Genomic DNA, 27420 nt, shown 5'->3' on the forward strand with positions numbered 1-27420 from the left:
TTCTGCAAGGAAGACCAACACCAGCAATGCAACAATGATGGATTTCCAGACGAGAGTACCTGTGGAACAAGGGGACCAAGTCCAAGAGTCACGATTAAGTCGGGAGTGGGCAGATGCCGAGGAAATGCCAGCTGTGGGTGCAAAGAAGCTGTCACTGGATGGTAGAAGCTGTGGATTCTGCAAGAACGAAGAGGACTAGGAACTTCCCCTTTGGTGGATGGATGTCCCACGTCGTGAAGAAGCTTGCAGAGGTGTTTCCGTGCAGAAAGACCGCAAACAAGCCTTGCTAGCTGCAAGGGTTGCAGTTAGGGTTTTTGGATGCTGCTTTGGCCCAGGAGGGACCAGGATGTCGCCAATTGTGTGAGGACACAGAGGGGGCATCCAGCAAGACAAAGAGCCCACTCAGAAGCAAGCAACACCCGCAGAAGTGCCGGAACAGGCACTACAAAGAAGAGTGAACCGGAGCTCACCCGAAGTCACAAAAGAAGGTCCCATGACGCCGGAGGACAACTCAGGAGGTTGTGCACTGCAGGTTAGAGTGCCGGGGACCCAGCCTTGGCTATGCACAACGGAAATCCTGGAAGAGTGCACAGGAGATGGAGCAGCTGCAAATCATGCGGTTTACAGCAATGCAGTCTAGCGTGGGGAGGCAAGGACTTACCTCCACCAAACTTGGACTGAAGAGTCACTGGACTGTGGGAGTCACTTGGACAGAGTTGCTGAGTTCCAGGGACCACGCTCGTCGTGCTGAGAGGGGACCCAGAGGACCGGTGATGCAGTCTTTTGGTGCCTGCGGTTGCAGGGGGAAGATTCCGTCGACCCACGGGAGATTTCTTCGGAGCTTCTTGTGCAGAGCGGAGGCAGACTACCCCCACAGCATGCACCACCAGGAAAACAGTCGAGAAGGCGGCAGGATCAGCGTTACAGAGTTGCAGTAGTCGTCTTCGCTACTTTGTTGCAGTTTTGCAGGCTTCCAGCTCGGTCAGCAGTCGATTCCTTGGCAGAAGGTGAAGAGAGAGATGCAGAGGAACTCTGATGAGCTCTTGCATTCGTTATCTAAGGAAATCCCAAAGCAGAGACCCTAAATAGCCAGAAAAGAGGGTTTGGCTACTTAGGAGAGAGGATAGGCTAGCAACACCTGAAGGAGCCTATCAGAAGGAGTCTCTGACGTCACCTGATGGCAGTGGCCACTCAGAGCAGTCCAGTGTGCCAGCAGCACCTCTGTTTCCAAGATGGCAGAGGTCTGGAGCACACTGGAGGAGCACTGGGCACCTCCCAGGGGAGGTACAGGTCAGGGGAGTGGTCACTCCCCTTTCCTTGGTCCAGTTTCGCGCCAGAGCAGGGCTAAGGGGTCCCTGAACCGGTGTAGACTGGCTTATGCAGAAATGGGCACCATGTGTGCCCATGAAAGCATTTCCAGAGGCTGGGGGAGGCTACTCCTCCCCTGCCTTCACACCATTTTCCAAAGGGAGAGGGTGTAACACCCTCTCTCAGAGGAAGTCCTTTGTTCTGCCATCCTGGGCCAGGCCTGGCTGGACCCCAGGAGGGCAGAAGCCTGTCTGAGGGATTGGCAGCAGCAGCAGCTGCAGTGAAACCCTGGGAAAGGCAGTTTGGCTGTACCAGGGTCTGTGCTACAGACCACTGGGATCATGGGATTTTGCCAACTATGCCAGGATGGCATAGAGGGGGCAATTCCATGATCATAGACATGTTACATGGCCATATTCGGAGTTACCATTGTGAAGTTACATATAGGAAGTGACCTACATGTAGTGCACCCGTGTAATGGTGTCCCCGCACTCACAAAGTCCGGGGAATTGGCCCTGAACAATGTGGGTGCACCTTGGCTAGTGCCAGGGTGCCCTCACACTAAGTAACTTTGCACCTAACCTTTACCAGGTAAAGGTTAGACATATAGGTGACTTATAAGTTACTTAAGTGCAGTGTAAAATGGCTGTGAAATAACGTGGACGTTATTTCACTCAGGCTGCAGTGGCAGTCCTGTGTAAGAATTGTCAGAGCTCCCTATGGGTGGCAAAAGAAATGCTGCAGCCCATAGGGATCTCCTGGAACCCCAATACCCTGGGTACCTCAGTACCATATACTAGGGAATTATAAGGGTGTTCCAGTAAGCCAATGTAAATTGGTAAAATTGGTCACTAGCCTGTTAGTGACAATTTGAAAGAAATGAGAGAGCATAACCACTGAGGTTCTGGTTAGCAGAGCCTCAGTGAGACAGTTAGTCATAACACAGGTAACACATTCAGGCACACTTATGAGCACTGTGGCCCTGGCTGGCAGGGTCCAAGTGACACATACAACTAAAACAACATATATACAGTGAAAAATGGGGGTAACATGCCAGGCAAGATGGTACTTTCCTACATCCTGCAAAAGAGCATGATTCCGGTAATCTGCACAAGATTGTTCCCCCTTATAAGGAGTGGGATGACATTAACAAGTGGTTTGCTGCACTTGAGAGGGCCTGTGTTGTACAGGATCTCCCTCAAAGGCAGTGGGCTGCTATCCTATGGCTATCATTTAGTGGAAAGGGTAGGGATGGGCTCCTTATTGTGAAAGAAAGTGATGCCAATAATTTTACAGTTCTTAAGAATGCACTCCTGGATGATTATGGCTTAACCACTGAACAGTACAGGATGAAGTTCAGAGAGACCAAAAAGGAGTCTTCACAAGACTGGGTTGATTTTGTTGACCATTCAGTGAAGGCCTTGGAGGGGTGGTTACATGGCAGTAAAGTTACTGATTATGAAAGCCTGTATAACTTGATCCTGAAAGAGCATATTCTTAATAATTGTGTGTCTGATTTGTTGCACCAGTACTTGGTGGACTCTGATCTGACCTCTCCCCAAGAATTGGGAAAGAAGGCAGACAAATGGGTCAGAACAAGGGTGAACAGAAAAGTTCATACAGGAGGTGACAAAGATGGCAATAAGAAGAAAGATGGTGAAAAATCTCAAGATAAGCATGGGGATAAGGGTAAAACCAAAGAACCCACTTCTAATCTTAAACACTCTTCAGGGGGTGGGGATAAAACAAATTCTTCCTCTTCTTCTCAACCTACACAAGTTAAAAAGCCTTGGTGCTTTGTGTGTAAAAACAGAGGCCATAGACCAGGGGATAAGTCCTGTCCAGGTAAACCCCCTGAGCCTACCACCACTAATACATCAAGCTCTAGTGCCCCCAGCAGTAGTGGTACTAGTGGTGGGACTGCTGGCAACAGTCAAGTTAAGGGTGTAGTGGGGTTCACTTATGGGTCCATAATAGAAACTGGGGTAGTTAGTCCCAAGACAGTTTCTGTCACACCTAGTGGCATTGGCCTTGCCACACTGGCTGCTTGTACCCTCACAATGGATAAGTACAGGCAGACAGTTTCAATAAATGGTGTTGAGGCCTTGGCCTACAGAGACACAGGTGGCAGTATCACTTTGGTGACTGAAAACCTAGTGTATCCTGAACAACTCATCAATGGACAACAGTATAAGATTATTGATGTCCATAACTACACTAAGGGGGTCATTCTGACCCTGGCGGCCGGTGGCCGCCAGGGCCACCGACCACGGGAGCACCGCCAACAGGCTGGCGGTGCTCCCGAGGGCATTCTGACCGCGGCGGTTCAGCCGCGGTCAGAAAGGGTAAACCGGCGGTCTCCCGCCGGTTTTCCACTGCCCGTTGGAATCCTCCAAGGCGGCGCAGCTTGCTGCGCCGCCGAGGGGATTCCGACCCCCCCTACCGCCATCCAGTTCCCGGCGGTCCGCCTGCCGGGAACCGGATGGCGGTAGGCGGGTCGCGGGGCCCCTGGGGGCCCCTGCAGTGCCCATGCCACTGGCATGGGCACTGCAGGGGCCCCCGTAAGAGGGCCCCTACAAGTATTTCACTGTCTGCTTGGCAGACAGTGAAATACGCGACGGGTGCAACAGCACCCGTCGCACCTTCCCACTCCGCCGGCTCGATTACGAGCCGGCATCCTCGTGGGAAGGGAGTTTTTCCCTGGGCTGGCGGGCGGTCTTTTGGCGACCGCCCGCCAGCCCAGGGGAAACCTCAAAATACCCGCCGCGGTCTTCCGACCGCGGTACGGTATTTTGGCGGCTCCCGCCGGGCGCGCGGTGACCGCGTCCGGCGGGAGTCAGAATGACCCCCTAAGTTTCTTCCCTTAGCTATAATTCAGTTTAGTTGGGGTGGAGTTACTGGCCCTAAGCAGGTGGTGGTATCACCTAGCTTACCTGTAGACTGTCTCTTAGGTAATGACCTAGAGGCCTCAGGTTGGGCTAATGTAGAGTTCTATACCCATGCAGCCATGCTGGGCATCCCTGAGGAATTGTTCCCTCTCATTTCTACTGAAATGAAAAATCAAAGGAGAGAAGGCCTAAAAACTCAGGATCCCTCTCCATCAACAGGTAAAAAGGGTATCACAGTATCCCCTAACCACCCTACCATTCAGGATACCATTCCTGTGGTGGGAGAAACCTCTCCTGGGGTGGCACCTGTTCCAAGGGAATCATCAGCTGGCAAAGCTGGACTCCCTGAGGTAGAAGTACCTCTCTGTGGGATAACTAACATTGGTGAGAAAAAGAGCCCCATTTTAGTTAACATGGAGCATCCCTCCAACCCTCCCAGAGAAACTTTAGTGGAGAAACCCTGCACTGCCTCACAACACTTAGGACAGCATCCCTGCCCTAGGGTGGAGCTCATAGGACAGAATCCCTGCCCTGCTCCAACTCAAGAGAAACAGCATCCCTGTTCTCTCTTGCAGCCATATGGACAACGTTTTTGCCCAGCTATGGCTTTTCTGAGACAGCATCCCTGTCTAGCATTTCCATCACTACAAATAGGTTCAGTGGACAATTCCCACTGCTCTAAACTAAAACTTACTGATAGAAACTCTGAAAATACATATTCACATTGTTGCTTGGCTAAAAAACTTCAAACAGGGTGGTTTACATCCCCACATGGAAGTAACCATATAGTGGATGATAAAGGGAGTAACTAGTCTATTGCAGAGCTACTCTCTACTTATCACCACTTAGACAATAAAGTCTCAACTGGCCAAGGTTAGCCTTATTGTCCTTCTTTGGGGGGTGGGGGGGTTGGGTGAGAAATTAGCCTCTTTCTAGCCTTGTTGTCCCCACTTTTGGCCTGTTTGTGAGTGTATGTCAGGGTGTTTTCACTGTCTCACTGGGATCCTGCTAGCCAGGGCCCAGTGCTCATAGTGAAAACCCTATGTTTTCAGTATGATTGTTATGTGTCACTGAGACCCTGCTAGTCAGGACCCCAGTGCTCATTAGTTTGTGACCTATATGTATGTGTTCCCTGTGTGGTGCCTAACTGTCTCACTGAGGCTCTGCTAACCAGAACCTCAGTGGTTATGCTCTCTCTGTACAAATTGTCACTAACAGGCTAGTGACCAATTTCACCAATTTACATTGGCATACTGTGTAGGAGGCTGGACTGGCTTGTAGTGAGTACCAAGGGGCACTTGCACCTTGCACCAGGCCCAGTTATCCCTTATTAGTGTATAGGGTGTCTAGCAGCTTAGGCTGATAGATAATGGTAGCTTAGCAGAGCAGCTTAGGCTGAACTAGGAGACGTATGAAGCTACTACAGTACCACTTAGTGTCATATGCACAATATCATAAGAAAACACAATACACAGTTATACTAAAAATAAAGGTACTTTATTTTTATGACAATATGCCAAAGTATCTCAGAGTGTACCCTCAGTGAGAGGATAGGAAATATACAAAAGATATATATACACAATAGCAAAAATATGCAGTATAGTCTTAGAAAACAGTGCAAACAATGTATAGTTACAATAGGATGCAATGGGGACACATAGGGATAGGGGCAACACAAACCATATACTCCAAAAGTGGAATGCGAACCACGAATGGACCCCAAACCTATGTGACCTTGTAGAGGGTCGGTGGGACTATTAGAAAATAGTGAGAGTTAGAAAAATAACCCTCCCGAAGACCCTGAAAAGTGAGTGCAAAGTGCACTAAAGCTCCCCTAAGGATAAAGAAGTCGTGTTAGAGGAATAATGCAGGAAAGACACAAACCAACAATGCAACAACGATGGATTTCCAATCTAGGGTACCTGTGGAACAAGGGGACCAAGTCCAAAAGTCACAAGCAAGTCGGAGATGGGCATATGCCCAGGAAATGCCAGCTGTGGATGCAAAGAAGCTTCTACTGGACAGAAGAAGCTGAGGTTTCTGCAGGAACGAAAAGGGCTAGAGACTTTCCCTTTTGTGGACGTATCCCACTCGCCGTGTAGAGTTGTGCAGACGTGTTTTACCGCCAAAAGAACCCCAACAAGCCTTGCTAGCTGCAAATCGTGCGGTTAGCGTTTTTGGATGCTGCTGTGGCCCAGGAGGGACCAGGAGGTCGCAAATTGGACCAAGAGGTAGAGAGGACGTGGAGCAAGACAAGGAGCCCTCTTAGCAGCAGGTAGCACCCAGAGAAGTGCCAGAAACAGGCACTACGAGGATGCGTGAAACGGTGCTCACCGGAAGTCACAAAGAAGTCCCACGTCGCCGGAGAACAACTTAGGAGGTCCTGCAATGCAGGTTAGAGTGCCGTGGACCCAGGCTGGACTGTGCACAAAGGATTTCCGCCGGAAGTGCACGGAGGCTGGAGTAGCTGCAAAAGTCGCGGTTCCCAGCAATGCAGTCTAGCGAGGTGAGGCAAGGACTTACCTCCACCAAACTTGGACTGAAGAGTCACTGGACTGTGGGGTCACTTGGACAGAGTTACTGGATTCGAGGGACCTCGCTCGTCGTGCTGAGAGGAGACCCAAGGGACCGGTAATGCAGCTTTTTGGTGCCTGCGGTTGCAGGGGGAAGATTCCGTCGACCCACGGGAGATTTCTTCGGAGCTTCTAGTGCAGAGAGGAGGCAGACTACCCCCACAGCATGCACCACCAGGAAAACAGTCGAGAATGCGGCAGGATCAGCGTTACAGAGTTGCAGTAGTCGTCTTTGCTACTATGTTGCAGGTTTGCAGGCTTCCAGCGCGGTCAGCAGTCGATTCCTTGGCAGAAGGTGAAGAGAGAGATGCAGAGGAACTCGGATGAGCTCTTGCATTCGTTATCTAAAGTTTCCCCAGAGACAGAGACCCTAAATAGCCAGAAAAGAGGGTTTGGCTACCTAGGATAGAGGATAGGCTAGCAACACCTGAAGGAGCCTATCACAAGGAGTCTCTGACGTCACCTGGTGGCACTGGCCACTCAGAGCAGTCCAGTGTGCCAGCAGCACCTCTGTTTCCAAGATGGCAGAGGTCTGGAGCACACTGGAGGAGCTCTGGACACCTCCCAGGGGAGGTGCAGGTCAGGGGAGTGGTCACTCCCCTTTCCTTTGTCCAGTTTCACGCCAGAGCAGGGCTAAGGGGTCCCCTGAACCGGTGTAGACTGGCTTATGCAGAATTGGGCACATTTGTGCCCAAGAAAGCATTTCCAGAGGCTGGGGGAGGCTACTCCTCCCCTGCCTTCACACCATTTTCCAAAGGGAGAGGGTGTAACACCCTCTCTCAGAGGAAGTTCTTTGTTCTGCCATCCTGGGCCAGGCCTGGCTGGACCCCAGGAGGGCAGATGCTTGTCTGAGGGGTTGGCAGCAGCAGCAGCTGCAGTGAAACCCCAGGAAAGGCAGTTTGGCAGTACCAGGGTCTGTGCTACAGACCACTGGGATCATGGGATTGTGCCAACTATGCCAGGATGGTATAGAGGGGGCAATTCCATGATCATAGACATGTTACATGGCCATATTCGGAGTTACCATTGTGAAGCTACATATAGGTAGTGACCTATATGTAGTGCACGCGTATAATGGTGTCCCCGCACTCACAAAGTCCGGGGAATTGGCCCTGAACAATGTGGGGGCACCTTGGCTAGTGCCAGGGTGCCCTCACACTAAGTAACTTTGCACCTAACCTTTACCAGGTAAAGGTTAGACATATAGGTGACTTATAAGTTACTTAAGTGCAGTGTAAAATGGCTGTGAAATAACGTGGACGTTATTTCACTCAGGCTGCAGTGGCAGGCCTGTGTAAGAATTGTCAGAGCTCCCTATGGGTGGCAAAAGAAATGCTGCAGCCCATAGGGATCTCCTGGAACCCCAATACCCTGGGTACCTCAGTACCATATACTAGGGAATTATAAGGGTGTTCCAGTAAGCCAATGTAAATTGTTAAAATTAGTCACTAGCCTGTTAGTGACAATTTGGAAAGAAATGAGAGAGCATAACCACTGAGGTTCTGATTAGCAGAGCCTCAGTGAGACAGTTAGTCACTACACAGGTAACACATTCAGGCACACTTATGAGCACTGGGGCCCTGGTGAACAGGGTCCCAGTGACACATACAACTAAAATAACATACATACAGTGCAAAATGGGGGTAACATGCCAGGCAAGATGGTACTTTCCTACATACTGGAACACCCTTATAATCCCCTAGTATATGGTACTGAGGTACCCAGGGTATTGGGGTTCCAGGATATCCCTATGGGCTGCAGCATTTCTTTGGCACCCATAGGGAGCTCTGACAATTCTTACACAGGCCTGCCACTGCAGCCTGAGAGAAATAATGCACACATTATTTCACAGCCATTTTCACTGCACTTAAGTAACTTATAAGTCACCTATATGTCTAATCTTTACCTGGTAAAGGTTAGGTGCAAAGTTACTTAGTGTCTGGGCACCCTGGCACTAGCCAAGGTGCTCCCACATTGTTCAGGGCAAATTCCCCGGACTTTGTGAGTGCGGGGACACCATTACACGCGTGCACTACACATAGGTCACTACCTATGTGTAGCTTCACAATGGTAACTCCGAATATGGCCATGTAACATGTCTAAGATCATGGAATTGCCCCCTCTATGCCATCTTGGCATTATTGGCACAATCCCATGATCCCACGGGTCTGTAGCACAGACCCTGGTACTGCCAAACTGCCTTTTCAGGAGTTTCACTGCAGCTGCTGCTGCCAACCCCTCAGACAGGTTTCTGCCCTCCTGGGGTCCAGCCAGGCTTGGCCCAGGATGGCAGAACAAAGGACTTCCTCAGAGAGAGGGTGTTACACCCTCTCCCTTTGGAAAAAGGTGTTAAGGCAGGGGAGGAGTAGCCTCCCCCAGCCTCTGGAAATGCTTTCATGGGCACAGATGGTGCTCATTTCTGCATAAGCCAGTCTACACCGGTTCAGGGGACCCCTCAGCCCTGCTCTGGCGCGAAACTGGACACGGGAAAGGGGAGTGACCACTCCCCTGACCTGCAGCTCCCCTGGGAGGTGCCCAGAGCTCCTTCAGTGTGCTCCAGACCTCTGCCATCTTGGAATCAGAGGTGCTGCTGGCACACTGGACTGCTCTGAGTGGCCAGGGCCAGCAGGTGACATCAGAGACTCCTTCAGATAGGCTCCTTCAGGTGTTGCTAGTCTATCCTCTCTCCTAAGTAGCCAACCCCTCTTTTCTGGCTATTTAGGGTCTCTGCTTTGGGGAATTCCTTAGATAACGAATGCAAGAGCTCATCAGAGTTCCTCTGCATCTCTCTCTTCACCTTCTGCCAAGGAATCGACTGCTGACCGCGCTGGAAGCCTGCAAAACTGCAACAAAGTAGTAAAGACGACTACTGCGACCTTGTAACGCTGATCCTGCCGCCTTCTCGACTGTTTTCCTGGTGGTGCATGCTGTGGGGGTAGTCTGTCTCCTCTCTGCACTAGAAGCTCCGAAGAAATCTCCTGTGGGTCGACAGAATCGTCCCCCTGCAACCGCAGGCACCAAAAGAACTGCATCACCGGTCCCCTGGGTCTCCTCTCAGAACGACGAGCGAGGTCCCTTGAATCCAGCAACTGTGTCCAAGTGACTCCCACAGTCCAGTGACTCTTCCGTCCAAGTTTGGTGGAGGTAAGTCCTTGCCTCCCCACGCCAGTCTGCATTGCTGGGAACCGTGACTTTTGCAGCTACTCCGGCCTCTGTGCACTTCCGGCAGAAATCCTTTATGCACATCCAAGCCTGGGTCCACAGCACTCTAACCTGCACTGCACGACTTTCTAAGTTGTCCTCCGGTGGCGTGGGACTCCTTTGTGCAACTTCAGGTGAGCACCGTTTAACTCTTCTTCGTAGTGGCTGTTCCAGCACTTCTGCAGGTGCTGCCTGCTTCTGAGAGGGCTTTTTGTCTTGCTCGACGCCCCCTCTGTCCCCAGACGCAATTGGCGACATCCTGGTCCCTCCTGGGCCACAGCAGCATCCAAAAATCCTAACCACACGATTTGCAGCTAGCAAGGCTTGTTGGCGGTCTTTTGGCGGGAAAATACTACTGCACGACTCTCCACGGCGTGGGGGATCCATCCTCCAAAGGGGAAGTCTCTAGCCCTTGTCGTTCTTGCAGATTCCTCAGCTGCTACTGTCCAGTAGCAGCTTCTTTGCACCCTCAGCTGGCATTTCCTGGGCATCTGCCCATCTCCGACTTGCTTGTGACTTTTCGACTGGTCCCCTTGTTCCACAGGTACCCTCGACTGGAAATCCATCGTTGTTGCATTGCTGTTTTGTGTCTTTCCTGCAGAATTCCCCTATCACAACTTCTATGTCCTTTGGGGAACTTTAGTGCACTTTGCACTCACTTTTCAGGGTCTTGGGGTGGGCTATTTTTCTAACCCTTACTATTTTCTAATAGTCCCAGCGACCCTCTACAAGGTCACATAGGTTTGGGGTCCATTCGTGGTTCGCTTTCCACTTTTGGAGTAAATGGTTTGTGTTGCCCCATCCCTATGTGTCCCCATTGCATCCTATTGTAACTATACATTGTTTGCACTGTTTTCTAAGACTATACTGCATATTTTTGGTATTGTGTACATATATCTTGTGTATATTTGCTATCCTCATACTGAGGGTACACTCTGAGATACTTTGGCATATTGTCATAAAAATAAAGTACCTTTATTTTTAGTATATCTGTGTATTGTGTTTTCTTATGATATTGTGCAAGTGATACTAGTGGTACTGTAGGAGCTTCACTCGTCTCCTAGTTCAGCCTAAGCTGCTCTGCTAAGCTACCATTATCTATCAGCCTAAGCTGCTAGACACCCTATACACTAATAAGGGATACCTGGGCCTGGTGCAAGGTGTAAGTACCCCTTGGTACTCACTGCAAGCCAGTCCAGCCTCCTACATGCACTCTTCCAGGACTTCCTTTGTGCACAGCCAAGCCTGGGTCCCCGACACTCTAACCTGCAGTGCACAACCTCCTGAGTTTTCCTCCGGCGTCCTGGGACATTCTTTTGTGACTTCGGGTGAGCTTCGGTTCACTCTTCTTCGTAGTGCCTGTCCCTTCACTTCTGCGGGTGCTGCTTGCTTCTGAGTGGGCTCTTTGTCTTGCTGGACGCCCCCTCTGTCTCCTCAAGCAATTGGCGACATCCTGGTCCCACCTGGGCCACAGCAGCATCCAAAAACCCTAACCGCGACCCTTGCAGCTAGCAAGGCTTGTTTGCAGTCTTTCTGCACGGGAACACCTCTGCAAGCTTCTTCACGATGTGGGACATCCATCCTCCAAAGGGGAAGTTCCTAGTCCTCTTTGTTCTTGAAGAATCCACAGCTTCTACCATCCGGTGGCAGCTTCTTTGCAACCTCAGCTGGCATTTCTTGGGCATCTGCCCACTCCCGACTTGAGTGTGACTTTTGGACTTGGTCCCCTTGTTCCACAGGTACTCTCGTCTGGAAATCCATTGTTGTTGCATTGCTAGTGTTGGTCTTCCTTGCAGAATTCCCCTATCACGACTTCTGTGCTCTCTGTGGAACTTAGGTGCACTTTACACCTACTTTTCAAGGTCTTGGGGTGGGCTATTTTTCTAACCCTCAATGTTTTCTTACAGTCCCAGAGACCCTCTACAAGCTCACATACGTTTGGGGTCCATTCGTGGTTCACATTCCACTTCTAGAGTATATGGTTTGTGTTGCCCCTATACTTATGTGCTCTCATTGCAATCTATTGTGACTATACATTGCTTGCATTGCTTTCTATTGCTATTACTGCATAATTTTGGTATTGTGTACATATATCTTGTGTATATTTGATATCCTCATACTGAGGGTACTCACTGAGATACTTTTGGCATATTGTCATAAAAATAAAGTACCTTTATTTTTAGTATATCTGTGTATTGTGTTTTCTTATGATATTGTGCATAGGACACTAGTGGTATTGTGGGAGCTTTGCATGTCTCCTAGTTCAGCCTAAGCTGCTCTGCTAAGCTACCCTTTTCTATCAGCCAAAGCTGCTAGACACCTCTTCTACACTAATAAGGGATACCTGGACCTGGTGCAGAGTGTAAGTACCCTTTGGTACTCGCTACAAACCAGGCCAGCCTCCTACATTGGTTGTGCAGCGGTGGGATAAGTACTTGCAACTACTTACCACTTTGTCATTTTGTACTTTTCATAAGAGAATAATATACAAAACAAGTTCAGTGTATGTACACCTAACCAAAAGGTTTTGCTTGTCTCCTCTTACTCTATTGCTAAGTGCTGAAAAGTACCTCTAAACTTTCAAAAAGTTTCTTATAAGTTGAAAAGGTTTTTTTTCTGTTCTTTAGAAAGTTCTAAAACTTTTTCTTTCTTTTTCTGTCCGTTAAACCTTTTCTCTCATGTCTGGTACAGGTCAAGCTCTGGATCTGGCCAGCACAGCTTATGACCACCTTAACTGGAAAGGTGTAAGGAGTCTCTGCATTGATAGAGGTTTAGGGGTAGGGAAGAATCCCTCTAGAGAATTGTTAGTTAATATGCTAATTGAAAATGATAAGACCATAGCTGGCACATCTGGTGAGAGATTAGCTGATGGTTCAAACTCGGATTCTGGGGTAGCCCCAGCAAGAGTGTTAGAAGGGAACCTTCCCAACCTGCCCCTTAGCAGGCCACCTAGCAGGGCTGGTACTGATGTGAGCTCTCATCACAGTAGGGATGTCACTCCTTTAGGCCAGGTTGTTAGAGTGCCATCTGTTAAGGACAGGTCTCCCTCTGTTCATTCACACCATTCTTCTGTGTCTAAGCATGCCCAACCCACCCACCCTGATGACAGAGTGTTAGAAAGGGAACTCAATAGTTTGAGATTGGAAGAGTCCAGGCTGAAGCTTAAAAAGCAACAGCTGGATCTAGACAGGGAAGCATTTGACTTAGAAAAAGAAAGACAGAGGTTGGGGTTTGGACCCCATGGTGGCAGCAGCAGTATTGCAGATAGTAATCCTTTAAAAGAGCATGATTCTAGGAATCTGCACAAGATAGATCCCCCTTACAAGGAGGGGGATGACATTAACAAGTGGTTTGCTGCACTTGAGAAGGCCTGTGTTGTACAGGGGGTCCCTCAAAGGCAGTGGGCTGCTATCCTATGGCTATCATTCAGTGGAAAGGGTAGGGATAGGCTCCTTACTGTGAAGGAAAGTGATGCCAATAATTTTTCAGTTCTTAAGAATGCACTCCTAGATGGTTATGGCTTAACCACTGAACAGTACAGGATCAAGTTCAGAGAAACCAAAAAGGAGTCTTCACAAGACTGGGTAGACTTTGTTGACCATTCAGTGAAGGTCTTGGGGGGGTGGTTACATGGCAGTAAAGTTTCTGACTATGAAAGCCTGTATAACTTAATCCTGAGAGAGCATATTCTTAATAACTGTGTGTCTGATTTGTTGCACCAATATCTAGTGGACTCAGATCTGACCTCTCCCCAACAATTGGGAAAGAAGGCAGACAAATGTGTCAAAACAAGAGTGAACAGAAAGGTTCATACAGGTAGTGACAAGGATGGCAAGAAGAAGGATGGTGAGAAATCTCAGGATAAGCATGGGGAGAAGGGTAAAACCAAAGATCCTTCTTCAAATCCTAAACACTCTTCGGGGTGGGGATACAACAAATTCTTCCTCTGCTTCTCAACTCACACACATTAAAAAGCCTTGGTGCTTTGTGTGTAAAAACAAAGGCCATAGGCCAGGGGATAAGTCCTGTCCAGGTAAACCCCCTGAGCCTACCACCACTAATACATCAAGCTCTAGTGCCCCTAGCAGTAGTGGTACTAGTGGTGGGACTGCTGGCAACAGTCAAACTAAGGGTGTAGTTGGGTTCACTTATGGGTCCATCATAGAAATTGGGGTAGTCAGTCCCAAGACAGTTTCTGTCACACCTAGTGGCATTGGCCTTGCCACACTGGCTGCTTGTCCCCTTACTATGGATAAGTAGAGGCAGACAGTTTCAATAAATGGTGTTGAGCCCCAGACCTACAGGGACACAGGTGCCAGTATCACTTTGGTGACTGAAAACCTTGTGGCTCCTGAACAACACATCATTGGACAACAGTATAAGAATATTGATGTTCATAACTCCAATAAGTTTCTTCCCTTAGCTATAGTTCAGCTTAGTTGGGGTGTGTGGGAGGCTGGCCTGGTTTGTAGTGAGTACCAAGGGGTACTTACACCTTGCACCAGGTCCAGGTATCCCTTATTAGTGTAGAAGAGGTGTTTAGCAGCTTTGGCTGATAGAAAAGGTAGCTTAGCAGAGCAGCTTAGGCTGTACTAGGAGAAATGCAAAACTCCCACTATACCACTGGTGTCAAATGCACAATATCATAAGAAAACACAATACACAGATATACTAAAAATAAAGGTACTTTATTTTTATGACAATATGCCAAAAGTATCTCAGTGAGTACCCTCAGTATGAGGATAGAAAATATACACAAGATATATGTACACAATACCAACATTATGCAGTAATAGCAATAAAACGAATGCAAGCAATGTACAGTCACAATAGATTGCAATGAGAGAACCTAGGTATAGGGGCAACACAAACCATATACTCTAGAAGTGGAATGCGAACCACGAATGGACCCCAAACCTATGTGACCTTGTAGAGGGTCGCTGGGACTGTAAGAAAACAGTGAGGGTTAGCAACATAGTCCACCCCAAGACCCTGAAAAGTGGGTGCAAAGTGCACCTAAGTTCCCCAGAGAGCACAGAAGTCGTGATAGGGAAATTCTGCAAGGAAGACCAACACCAGCAATGCAACAATGATGGATTTCCAGACGAGAGTACCTGTGGAACAAGGGGACCAAGTCCAAGAGTCACGATTAAGTCGGGAGTGGGCAGATGCCGAGGAAATGCCAGCTGTGGGTGCAAAGAAGCTGTCACTGGATGGTAGAAGCTGTGGATTCTGCAAGAACGAAGAGGACTAGGAACTTCCCCTTTGGTGGATGGATGTCCCACGTCGTGAAGAAGCTTGCAGAGGTGTTTCCGTGCAGAAAGACCGCAAACAAGCCTTGCTAGCTGCAAGGGTTGCAGTTAGGGTTTTTGGATGCTGCTTTGGCCCAGGAGGGACCAGGATGTCGCCAATTGTGTGAGGACACAGAGGGGGCATCCAGCAAGACAAAGAGCCCACTCAGAAGCAAGCAACACCCGCAGAAGTGCCGGAACAGGCACTACAAAGAAGAGTGAACCGGAGCTCACCCGAAGTCACAAAAGAAGGTCCCATGACGCCGGAGGACAACTCAGGAGGTTGTGCACTGCAGGTTAGAGTGCCGGGGACCCAGCCTTGGCTATGCACAACGGAAATCCTGGAAGAGTGCACAGGAGATGGAGCAGCTGCAAATCACGCGGTACACAGCAATGCAGTCTAGCGTGGGGAGGCAAGGACTTACCTCCACCAAACTTGGACTGAAGAGTCACTGGACTGTGGGAGTCACTTGGACAGAGTTGCTGAGTTCCAGGGACCACGCTCGTCGTGCTGAGAGGGGACCCAGAGGACCGGTGATGCAGTCTTTTGGTGCCTGCGGTTGCAGGGGGAAGATTCCGTCGACCCACGGGAGATTTCTTCGGAGCTTCTTGTGCAGAGCGGAGGCAGACTACCCCCACAGCATGCACCACCAGGAAAACAGTCGAGAAGGCAGCAGGATCAGCGTTACAGAGTTGCAGTAGTCGTCTTCGCTACTTTGTTGCAGTTTTGCAGGCTTCCAGCTCGGTCAGCAGTCGATTCCTTGGCAGAAGGTGAAGAGAGAGATGCAGAGGAACTCTGATGAGCTCTTGCATTCGTTATCTAAGGAAATCCCAAAGCAGAGACCCTAAATAGCCAGAAAAGAGGGTTTGGCTACTTAGGAGAGAGGATAGGCTAGCAACACCTGAAGAAGCCTATCAGAGGGAGTCTCTGACGTCACCTGCTGGCCCTGGCCACTCAGAGCAGTCCAGTGTGCCAGCAGCACCTCTGTTTCCAAGATGGCAGAGGTCTGGAGCACACTAGAGGAGCTCTGGGCACCTCCCAGGGGAGGTGCAGGTCAGGGGGGTGGTCACTCCCCTTTCCTTTGTCCAGTTTCGCGCCAGAGCAGGGCTGAGGGGTCCCTGAACTGGTGTAGACTGGCTTATGCAGAAATGGGCACCATCTGTGCCCATGAAAGCATTTCCAGAGGCTGGGGGAGGCTACTTCTCCCCAGCCCTGTCACCTATTTCCAAAGGGAGAGGGTGTAACACCCTCTCTCTGAGGAAGTCCTTTGTTCTGCCATCCTGGTCCAAGCCTGGCTGGACCCCAGGAGGGCAGAAACCTGTCTGAGGGGTTGGCAGCAACAGCAGCTGCAGTGAAACCCCTGAAAAGGCACTTTGTCAGTACCAGGGTCTGAGCTACAGACCCGTGGGATCATGGGATTGTGCCAACTATGCCAGGATGGCATAGAGGGGGCAATTCCATGATCATAGACATGTTACATGGCCATATTCGGAGTTACCATTGTGAAGCTACACATATGTAGTGACCTATGTGTAGTGCACGCATGTAATGGTGTCCCCGCACTCACAAAGTCCGGGGGAATTTGCCCTGAACAATGTGGGGGCACCTTGGCTAGTGCCAGGGTGTCCACACACTAAGGGGGTCATTCTGACCTCGGCGGTAAAAGGCACTTACCGCCGGTCAGAAGGCCGCCACAACACCGTCGCGGTCGCGGTAAACCGCCACGGTCATTCTTACCCGCAACTGGCAAACCGCCAAAAACCCGACATCCACACAAGTCCGCCACACCAAAGGTCAGCGAAAAAATGGCGATGACCAAACCTCCACCGCCACGCCAACAGAAATACGCCCATGCCATTATGACCCACGAATCCACGCGGCGGTCTTTCAACCGCGGTATTCCATTGGCGGTACACACCGCCGCGCTCAAAATACACACACCCTTACAAAACACAACCACATTGGACAATTTGAAATACACACACCTGATACACATACTAACACCACTCCCACACACCCAATACAATATAAAACACACACCCACATCACCCACAAACCCTTACTACCACAATTGCGAATCAAGGACAGAGAGACACTGCACAGCTTAGAGTAGACCATAACACAGAGGCTAAACACAACATCACCCACACAATTACAACGCACAAAACACCATACACCACCACACACATCACACTCCACAACACATACAACATCCCTCACCTCATACACACCACCCCATGGCACCCCAAAGACAACCCAGGTTCTCTGACGCAGAACTCAGGGTCATGGTGGAGGAAATAGTACTTGTAGAGGCCCAGCTCTTCGGGGCACAGGTGCATCACACCACAATTGCTAGGAAGATGGAGCTTTGGCAAAGGATAGTCGACAGGGTCAACGTGGTGGGACAGCATCCACGCAATCGGGACGACATCAGGAAGAGATGGAACGACCTACGGGGGAAGGTGCGTTCCATGGTATCAAGGCACAACATAGCGGTGCAGAAGACTGGCGGCGGACCCCCACCTACTCCCCCAGAATTCACAGCATGGGAGGAGGAAGTCTTGCACATCCTGCATCCTGAGGGCCTCGCAGGAGTATGCGGAGGAATGGACTCTGGTAAGTCAAATCTTAACTACTACTTCCCACCCCCACCCCATCTGCATGCCAACACATACCCCCACCCTCACCCCCACCCCCATCACACCAACTCCTTCCAAATGTCCCACCATCACAACCCACCCATCCCTACACATAGACCTGCATGCGGCCACAAAGCATGGACACCCATCACCAAAGCATGCCCACTGCACACACACATCACCCCCACAAGCCACCCTCACAAAAGCCCCCACAAGGGAATGCCTGCACTTGGGTACACGGACACCCACCCATCACACGAAATGCCACACACAGAAGCAATAACCATACCCTTATACCCCTGCAGGACCCGAACGCCACCACACCGCCACGGAGGGTACAGAGATGTCCATCCCACCCCCAGAAGAGGCCCCCAGCGATGACAGCAGCTCTGTCGACCTGGAGCCAGATGACCAGCCCAGCCCATCGGGGACCTCTGGACAGTCGGTTCCCCACACACAGCCACAGGCTACAGCAGACCTAACCCCCTCTGGGAACACCAGCACAGCTTCCACCCAGCGGGCCCATGCCTCTGTCTCCAGGACACGTCAATCAGCGGTGTGTCCCCCACTACAGGGCACCCAGGTTGACCCACCACCCCAACAACAACAGGGACCTGGGGGCAGTGGTAGTGGGCACACCGTCCAGGGGACAGAGGCCCAGGGAAACAGGGTAACTGGGAGGGCTGCTGTGCGACAGGGGGGTACAGGGCAAGGGAACCGACTCTCCAAGAGGCCCTCACCACCATCATGGGAGCATACCACCACTCCCAGGAGACGATGGCGACGGTACTGGCCAGGTTCCAGGAGATCCAGGCACAGCAGGAGGAACAGTACATGGGGTTCAGAGACGAACTCAGGAACATCGGTTCCGCAATGGGGACCATAGTCCTGGCCCTCAACCAGATAGTCACCACATTGCGGGACCATGTGGCACCACAAAGGGCCCCTGTCACTAGCCTGGACCAGGAACAGCCTACCACCTCCGCCGGCGCTAGTGGACAGGAGGCCCCCACACAACGACAGGCCCCCAGAACCCCACCTCCTGCTGAAGAACAACCACCCCGCAAGCGGAACCTGAGATCACACAAGAAGACAGAGTAGGATGCCAAGACCCCCGCCAGCATAAGATACCCCCTGATGTCATCCCACTGTCTCACATTGTCACCCTGTCCAACCTTTAACTGCTCCTGCTCCATCCTTCCACAGGCATATGGACAATGCACCTGTGCGACTGAGAACTGGACTCTGCCATGGACATTACTCCACCCCCACCCATCACCGTTTTACTATCATGGACCTATATGTAGCACTTGAAATAAACCACTTATTGCACGTACAATAACAGGAGTCTGCTTATATTTTACTATTATGTATCACACATAACGGTGCTATTATGTACTGTGACATTGTGATGACAACATACCAATGACAACAAGGTGTAGTCCATGGGCAAACAAAGCAGAAGTCACGCAGTTGGTCAAGCAGCCCTGAAAAGTGAATGGAAAGTCACAATTCAGTTAAGAGGAAATGGTGGGGAACCCAGAAAGTAGAGATGCAGGAGGCCTGAAGTAAATGTAAAATGGTGTGGGTGATTCTTACCTGTGTGCTACTGAAAATACTGTTGTATAACTGTGTCCCTGTTGTCCGTGTCGTCCCCGTCGTCTTCCTCCTCTTCACTCTCCACAGGCTCCACAGCTGCTACAACACCACCATCTGGACCATCCTCCTGCAGGAAAGGCACCTGGCGTCGCAATGCAAGATTGTGAAGCATACAGCAGGCCACGATGATATGGCACAGCTTCTTTGGTGAGTACATTAGGGATCCACCTGTCATATGCAGGCACCTAAACCTGGCCTTCAGGAGGCCGAAGGTCCTTTCTATTATCCTCCTAGTTCGCCCATGGGCCTCATTGTACCGTTCCTCTGCCCTGGTCCAGGGATTCCTCACTGGGGTCAATAGCCAGGAGAGGTTGGGGTAACCAGAGTCACCTAATAACCACACACGGTGTCTCTGTAGCTGTTCCATCACATAAGGGATGCTGCTATTTCGCATTACATACGCGTCTTGCACTGACCCAGGGAACTTGGCATTTTCATGGGAGATGTACTGGTCTGCCAAACAGACCACCTGGACATTCATCGAATGATAACTTTTTCGGTTTCTGTACACCTGCTCACTGTCTTTGGGGGGAACCAGAGCCACATGGGTTCCATCAATGGCACCAATGATGTTGGGGATATGTCCAAGGGCATAGAAATCACCCTTCACTGTAGCCAAATCATCCTCCTCAGGGAAAACAATGTAGCTCCGCATGTATTTCATCAGGGCAGACAACACTCTGGACAAAACCTTAGAAAACATAGGCTGAGACATCCCTGATGACATGGCCACTGTTGTCTGAAAAGACCCACTTGCTAAAAAATGGAGTACTGACAGAACCTGCACCAGAGGGGGAATCCCTGTGGGTTGGCGGATGGGGGACATCAGGTCTGGCTCCAGCTGGGCACACAGTTCATGTATAGTGGCTCTGTCAAGTCGGTATCGAAGTATAATATGTCGTTCTTCCATTGTCGACAGGTCCACCAGCGGTTGGTACACGGGAGGATTCATCCTTCTCCTCACAAGTCCCAGCGGACGGTGCCTAGGAAGGACAACATGGAGTACAGAGTCAAGCAACCCACAGGTTCGTTCACACAGCTTGCACAGTAAATGAATCGCTCTGCAGTGAAAGGCTTGTATGAGTGGCAATGCAAGGCCTAGGCCTGTGTGACGCAGTAGAAATTAAGCAATGTGAGCCCTTGAAATGGCGGCTGCCTGACCTGAGAAGTGTGACAGTGGGATGTGAGGTCAATGCGCTGGCGTGGCACACCGTGGCGGTAGGCGGTCGAAGACCGCGGTGCGAAGGCACATTGGTTAACATTGAACCCTATGGGTTTCATTAGCCAATGACGATGTGCACCGGCGGTCGCGGTACGCACCGCCGCGGGCGTGACCGGCATTTTCTATCTGCTTATTCACTAGAGACCTGATCATCCACAGGAGAGGACCTATACTGCAAGTGCTGCTGTGACCTCGGTCTGGAAGATACAATGGCTGCTGCGACTGGGGAAAGGGCCCCTGCTTTCACTTCTGAAGAGTTGGAGAAACTTGTGGATGGGGTCCTCCCCCAGTATGCGCTACTCTACGGTCCTCCAGACCAACAGGTAAATACACTGGGTGCACGTTGAATGGGCTATGCCTGTGTTGAGTAGGGTGGATGTAAGATGGTGGGGAAGGGAGCGAATGAGGAGTGCAACGCACGACTGATGAGAGCATGTGCCACATGGCAAGGTTGGGGAGGGGGGGCCAATCACATCTAACATGCAGAAAACTGATGATATTTCCTTTCCCACCCTGTACATGTCAAATAGGTCAGCGCCCATCAGAAGATCGACATTTGGCGTGCCATCGCCAAGGACGTCCGGGCCCTGGGGGTCCACAACAGACGGGGCACCCAGTGCCGAAAGAGGTGGGAGGACATCCGCCGCGGGACCAGGAAGACCGCCGAGTCACTGCTGGGGATGGCCTTCCAACGTAGGAGGGGTGCCAGTCGTACCTTGACCCCCCTGATGTCCCGGATCCTGGCGGTGGCCTACCCCGATTTGGATGGGCGCGTGAGGACATCACGGCAGACACAAGGGGGTGAGTATCAGCACATTCTGCTATCTTTGCGCGCAGTGGAGGTGTCTGGGTTGGGGAGGAGGGCTGTGGGTGACTTTAGGCCAGGGCGCTTTCTGTAGTCTAGTCCCCTCCTTTAGGCATGGACCTGTACCCCCGCCCCCCACCTCTGTAGGGTGCCAAGTACAGCTATCCATGGTCCAGCATCATCCATGTGTGCATTTGTTGTCCATAGACCTGTAGGCCTAGTCACAAGTACTGAGTAGTGTACCCCGATTGCCCGGCGTAGTGCAGGAGGCTCCAGTGTCTGTCCTCTCCGACAACGGTGTTGACAATGCATGCACTCAACCTGTCTTTATTTCTCCCCCACCCTTGTTCTTTATCTTCTTGTGCATGTGTGCATTAGCATCATCAGGCGGAGGAGAATTGGCATCGGAGCACGAGGGAGCTGCAACTCACATGGCCCCGGTGGGCCATGCTGCAGACACCGAGGTCACCAGTGATACGGAGGGCGAGGGGAGCTCCACAACGGGGACCCGTGGAGACGTCAGCGACACCGACACGTCCTCGGAAGGGAGCTCCCTTGCGGTGGCGGCAACATCCGTGCCCCCCGCCACAACAGGTACAGACGCCACCCAGCGCACCAGCCCCGCCCTCCCAGCAGCCCCTCAGCCTTCGCTCCGTGCTCGCTCGCCCAAGAAGGCGGGCATCTCCTTCGCCCCAGGCACCTCAGGCCCTGCCCCAGTTACCCCTGCTGCCCTCAGTGAGGAGGTCATTGACCTCCTGAGGACACTCATTGTTGGGCAGTCTACCCTTTTGAATGCCATCCAGGGTTTAGAAAGGGAGGTGCATCGGAGCAATGCATACCTGGAGGGCATTCATTCGGGTCAGGCTGCCCATCAACGATCGTTCAATGCTCTGGCCTCAGCACTGACGGCAGCCATTGTCCCTGTTTCCAGCCTCCCTCTTCTAACTGCCTCCACCCAGTCCCAGTCTCCTGTTCCTCAGCCTATCCCATCCACACCATATCCCATCCACACCATCTGACCAGCCTGCACACACCTCAACACCCAAGGGCAGCTCATCCAGACATAAGCACCACAGATCCCACAAGCATTCACCCAAGCAACATCCAGATGCAGACATGCCAACAGTCACTACCACCTCTGTGTCCCCCTCCTCCTCGTCTCCCTCCTCCCTCCCTGTGACGTCTCCACTCTCACCTGCATGCACACCACCATCAGCCAGTACTTCCATCACCAGCACACCCTCCATTACAGTCCGCACACGTGCAGTCACCACCCCCACTGCCATTTACACGTCCCCTCTGTCCTCTCCCAGTGTGTCTGTCACCTCCTCTTCCAAAACACACAAATGCAGGCAGCCACCCACCCAACAGCCATCCACCTCACGACAGCCTACGTCACAAGCACCTGCACCCAAAGACAGCACACCTGACTCTCCTACAACCACATCCTCTTCCTCCACTCCCTTACCACTACATCTACCCGTCCCTGTCTTTCCAAATTGATTTTCCTTTCCAACCTTGACCTCTTTCCAAGCACTGACCCACCCCCTCCATCTGGTAAGAGTCCTAAGAGCACCTCAGCCACCACCAGCCCTGCATCGAGGGCGAACATTGTGCACGGGTATTGGAGTCCACCTTTTCCCAGTGCAGATACATCGGCCAGCAGCATGGGACAGCCAGCCCACCCCCTGGGAAGAGAACCCGAAAGACAAAGGGCCGGCGCGAGAAGGCTGACACGGCTGCCACCAAGGAGCGTAGTCGTGGGCCGTCACCTGCCACAAAATCAAGGGGAGGCAAGGGCCAGAGAGCCTCATCGAAGGAGGGCAAGGGCAGCAGGGCGGAGAAGTCAGCCAGCAGGCGCGCGGACCAGGAGGGCCCCACCAGCCCCATACCGGGTGTGACGGAGGACACCCATGGGCCCAGGACTCCATCACAGGAGGGGCCAGCAAACGCACGGTCGGAGGGCGACTAAGCAGGGAGTCCTGGCCAGGTCTGGCTCCCTTGAAAGACAGGACAAGCACCGCTGAACAGGGCCACGCCGTGAAGACAGGCACCGCTGAACAGGGCCCGCCGTGAAGACAGGCACCGCTGAACAGGGCCCCGCCGTGAAGAAAGGCACCGCTGAACAGGGCCCCGCCGTGAAGAAAGGCACCGCTGAACAGGGCCCCGCCGTGAAGACAGGCACCGCTGAACAGGGCCCCGCCGTGAAGAAAGGCACCGCTGAACAGGGCCCCGCCGTGAAGACAGGCACCGCTGAACAGGGCCCCGCCGTGAAGAAAGGCACCGCTGAACAGGGCCCCGCCGTGAAGACAGGCACCGCTGAACAGGGCCCCGCCGTGAAGAAAGGCACTGCTGAACAGGGCCCCGCCGTGAAGAAAGGCACCGCTGAACAGGGCCCTTCCTGTCAAGCACCGCTCCGCTGGGCCCTTCCTGTCAAGCACCGCTCCGCTGGGCCCTTCCTGTCAAGCACCGCTCCGCTGGGCCCTTCCTGTCAAGCACCGCTCCGCTGGGCCCGCCGTGTCAAGCACCGCTCCGCTGGGCCCTTCCTGTCAAGCACCACTCCGCTGGGCCCCGCCGTGTCAAGCACCGCTCCGCTGGGCCCTTCCTGTCAAGCACCGCTCCGCTGGGCCCCGCTGTCTCAAGCACCGCTCCGCTGGGCCCTTCCTGTCAAGCACCGCTCCGCTGGGCCCCGCCGTGTCAAGCACCGCTCCGCTGGGCCATTCCTGTCAAGCACCGCTCCGCTGGGCCCCACCGTCTCAAGCACCGCTCCGCTGGGCCCTTCCTGTCAAGCACCGCTCCGCTGGGCCCTGCCGTGTCAAGCCCCGCTCCGCTGGGCCCTTCCTGTCAAGCACTGCTCTGCTGGGCCCCGCCGTCTCAAGCACCGCTCCGTTGGGCCCTTCCTGTCAAGCACCGCTCCGCTGGGCCCCGCCGTGTCAAGCACCGCTCCGCTGGGCCCCGCCGTGTCAAGCACCGCTCCGCTGGGCCCTTCCTGTCAAGCACCGCTCCGCTGGGCCCCGCCGTCTCAAGCACCGCTCCGCTGGGCCCTTCCTGTCAAGCACCGCTCCGCTGGGCCCCGCCGTGTCAAGCACCGCTCCGCTGGGCCCTTCCTGTCAAGCACTGCTCCGCTGGGCCCCGCTGTGTCAAGCACCGCTCCGCTGGGCCCTTCCTGTCAAGCACCGCTCCGCTGTGCCCGCCGTCTCAAGCACCGCTCCGCTGGGCCCTTCCTGTCAAGCACCGCTCCGCTGGGCCCCGCTGTGTCAAGCACTGCTCCGCTGGGCCCTTCCTGTCAAGCACCGCTGGCCCATTGACAGTGCCGGTTCTGTGTGGAGCTGGTGTTCACGCTGCACTCTGGGCACCCTGCCTCCTCCAATACCAGTGGAGTCGGGTATCCATCCGATGGACTGTGGCTTTGCACTCCCCAGGATGCAGCAGTGGGCAATCCACCCACTGTAGAGGCTTGTGAGACTGTGGCTTTGCACTCCCCAGGATGCAGCAGTGGGCAATCCACCCACTGTAGAGACTTGTGAGACTGTGGCTTTGCACTCCCCAGGATTGAACAGTGGGCAATCCACCCACTTTAGAGACTTGTGAGACTGTGGCTTTGCACTCCCCAGGATTGAACAGTGGGCAATCCACCCACTGTAGAGACTTGAGAGACTGTGGCTTTGCACTCCCCAGGATGCAGCAGTGGGCATGGAGGCCCCTCGTGGATCTGGCGTCGTGGACTCATGTGGCTGAGGTGCCCCTTCCCTTCCCCCTGAGGTGCCTGTAGTTTTCTAATCTGATGCCCCAGCAGTGTTCTCTCCAACGGAATCTGGTCTCCTGTGTGGGCTCTGCCCATGTGTTTGTGGACATTGGCCCACGGCCTGTTGAACTTTGACAAACTGAGCAGGACTTATTGACTATGTATATAGCTTTCGCACTGTTCATATTTTTTATTTTTATATTTCATATAGATAATTTTCCATGACTTCAATGAACCTATTTTATACATAAATTTAACTTATCATTTTTATTTTGTCTTTGCATTTTTCTGGGGGGTTTGGGGGGTGTCACTCTGAGTTGTTGCTCTGCATTGGTGTGTAGATGGTTGGGGGGGTTGGGTGGGTAGGTGTGTAGCGTATGTGTGTGCCCGTAACCTTTTCTCGTCCCCCCTCCCCTGTGTCGTAGGTGCAGTACTCACCGTTGTCGTCTGCGCCGGCATTCGTACTCGTGGTAGATGAGCAGGTAGACAATAGCTGGTAGGATGTTTAATTCGGGTTCCATGCTGTCCAGATTCCTCGTGGAGTGTTTAGAGGTGAGCGTTTTCCCGTTCGTAGTCTGTTTCCGCCGTGTTTTTATCGGCGGGGCTCCCGCCCCGGAAAAGGAGGCGGATTGGTGAGTTGTGATAGGGTGGGCGGTACATTGTCTGCCGCCTGCCTGTTGGCGGTGACCGCCACGCTGTTTGTCTGTCCCGCCGTGGCGGTCGGAGTGTTAAAGTAGTGGGCTGTGTTGGCGGTTCCCGCCAGGGTCAGAATTCATTTTTTTTACCGCCTGCCTGTTGGCGGGTTTGCCGCCGCTTTATCACCGACCGCCAGGGTTGGAATCACCCCCTAAGTAACTTTGCACCTAACCTTTACCAGGTAAAGGTTAGACATATAGGTGACTTATAAGTTACTTAAGTGCAGTGGTAAATGCCTGTGAAATAACGGGGACTTTATTTTACTCAGGCTGCAGTGGCAGGCCTGTGTAAGAATTGTCAGAGCTCCCTATGGGTGGCAAAAGAAATGCTGCAGCCCATAGGGATTTCCTGGAACCCCAATACCCTGGGTACCTCAGTAAGATATACTAGGGAATTATAAGGGTGTTCCAGTATGCCAATGTAAATTGGTGAAATTGGTCACTAGCCTGTTAGTGACAATTAGGGAAGAAATGAGAGAGCATAACCACTGAGGTTCTGGATAGCAGAGACTCAGTGAGACAGTTAGTCATAACACAGGTAACACATACAGGGCACACTTATGAGCACTGGGGCCCTGGCTGGCAGGGTCCCAGTGACACATGCAACTAAAACAACATATATACAGTGAAATATGGGGGTAACATGCCAGGCAAGATGGTACTTTCCTACAAGTGGCAGGTGCATTTTTCAAACCAAAGGGCATTACTGTGAATTGGTAGTGCCCTCCAATGGTAGAAAATGCAGTTTTTGCTTTAGCATCCTCTGATAACTTGATCTGCCAATACCCTGCAGTCAAATCAAAGGTGCTTAGATACTTGGCAGATGCCAGTGTATCTATTAGCTCATCTGCCCTGGGTATAGGGTGAGCATCAGTTTTTGTTACCTGGTTGAGGCCTCTGTAGTCTACACAAAATCTCATTTCCCTTTTTCCATCTTTGGAATGAGGTTTTGGCACAAGTACCACAGGAGAGGCCCATGGACTTTCAGAGTGCATCACCACTCCCAGTTCAAGCATTTTCTCCACCTCTTGTTTTATGCAGTCTCTGACATGGTCAGGCTGCCTATAGATCTTACTTTTGACAGGCATGCTGTCTCCAGTATCTATAGTGTGCTCACACCAAGAAGTGGTGCCTGGCACAGTAGAAAAGAGTTCAGAAAACTGACCCAGGAGACTTATGCAGTGGTCTTTTTGCTCAGCAGTAAGACAATCTGCCAGAACTATACCTTCCACTAGAGCATCTTGTTCTGTGGAAGAGAAGAGATCAGGGAGAGGGTCACTCTCTTCTTCCTGTCCTCCATCTGTTGCCATGAGCAGGGTGAAATCAGCCCTGTCATAGTAGGGTTTCAGGCGATTGACATGGAGCACCCTAAGGGGACTCCTGGCAGTGCCTA

This window comes from Pleurodeles waltl, chromosome 3_1, assembly GCF_031143425.1.
Source record: "Pleurodeles waltl isolate 20211129_DDA chromosome 3_1, aPleWal1.hap1.20221129, whole genome shotgun sequence".
In the NCBI taxonomy this organism is placed as follows: domain Eukaryota; kingdom Metazoa; phylum Chordata; class Amphibia; order Caudata; family Salamandridae; genus Pleurodeles; species Pleurodeles waltl.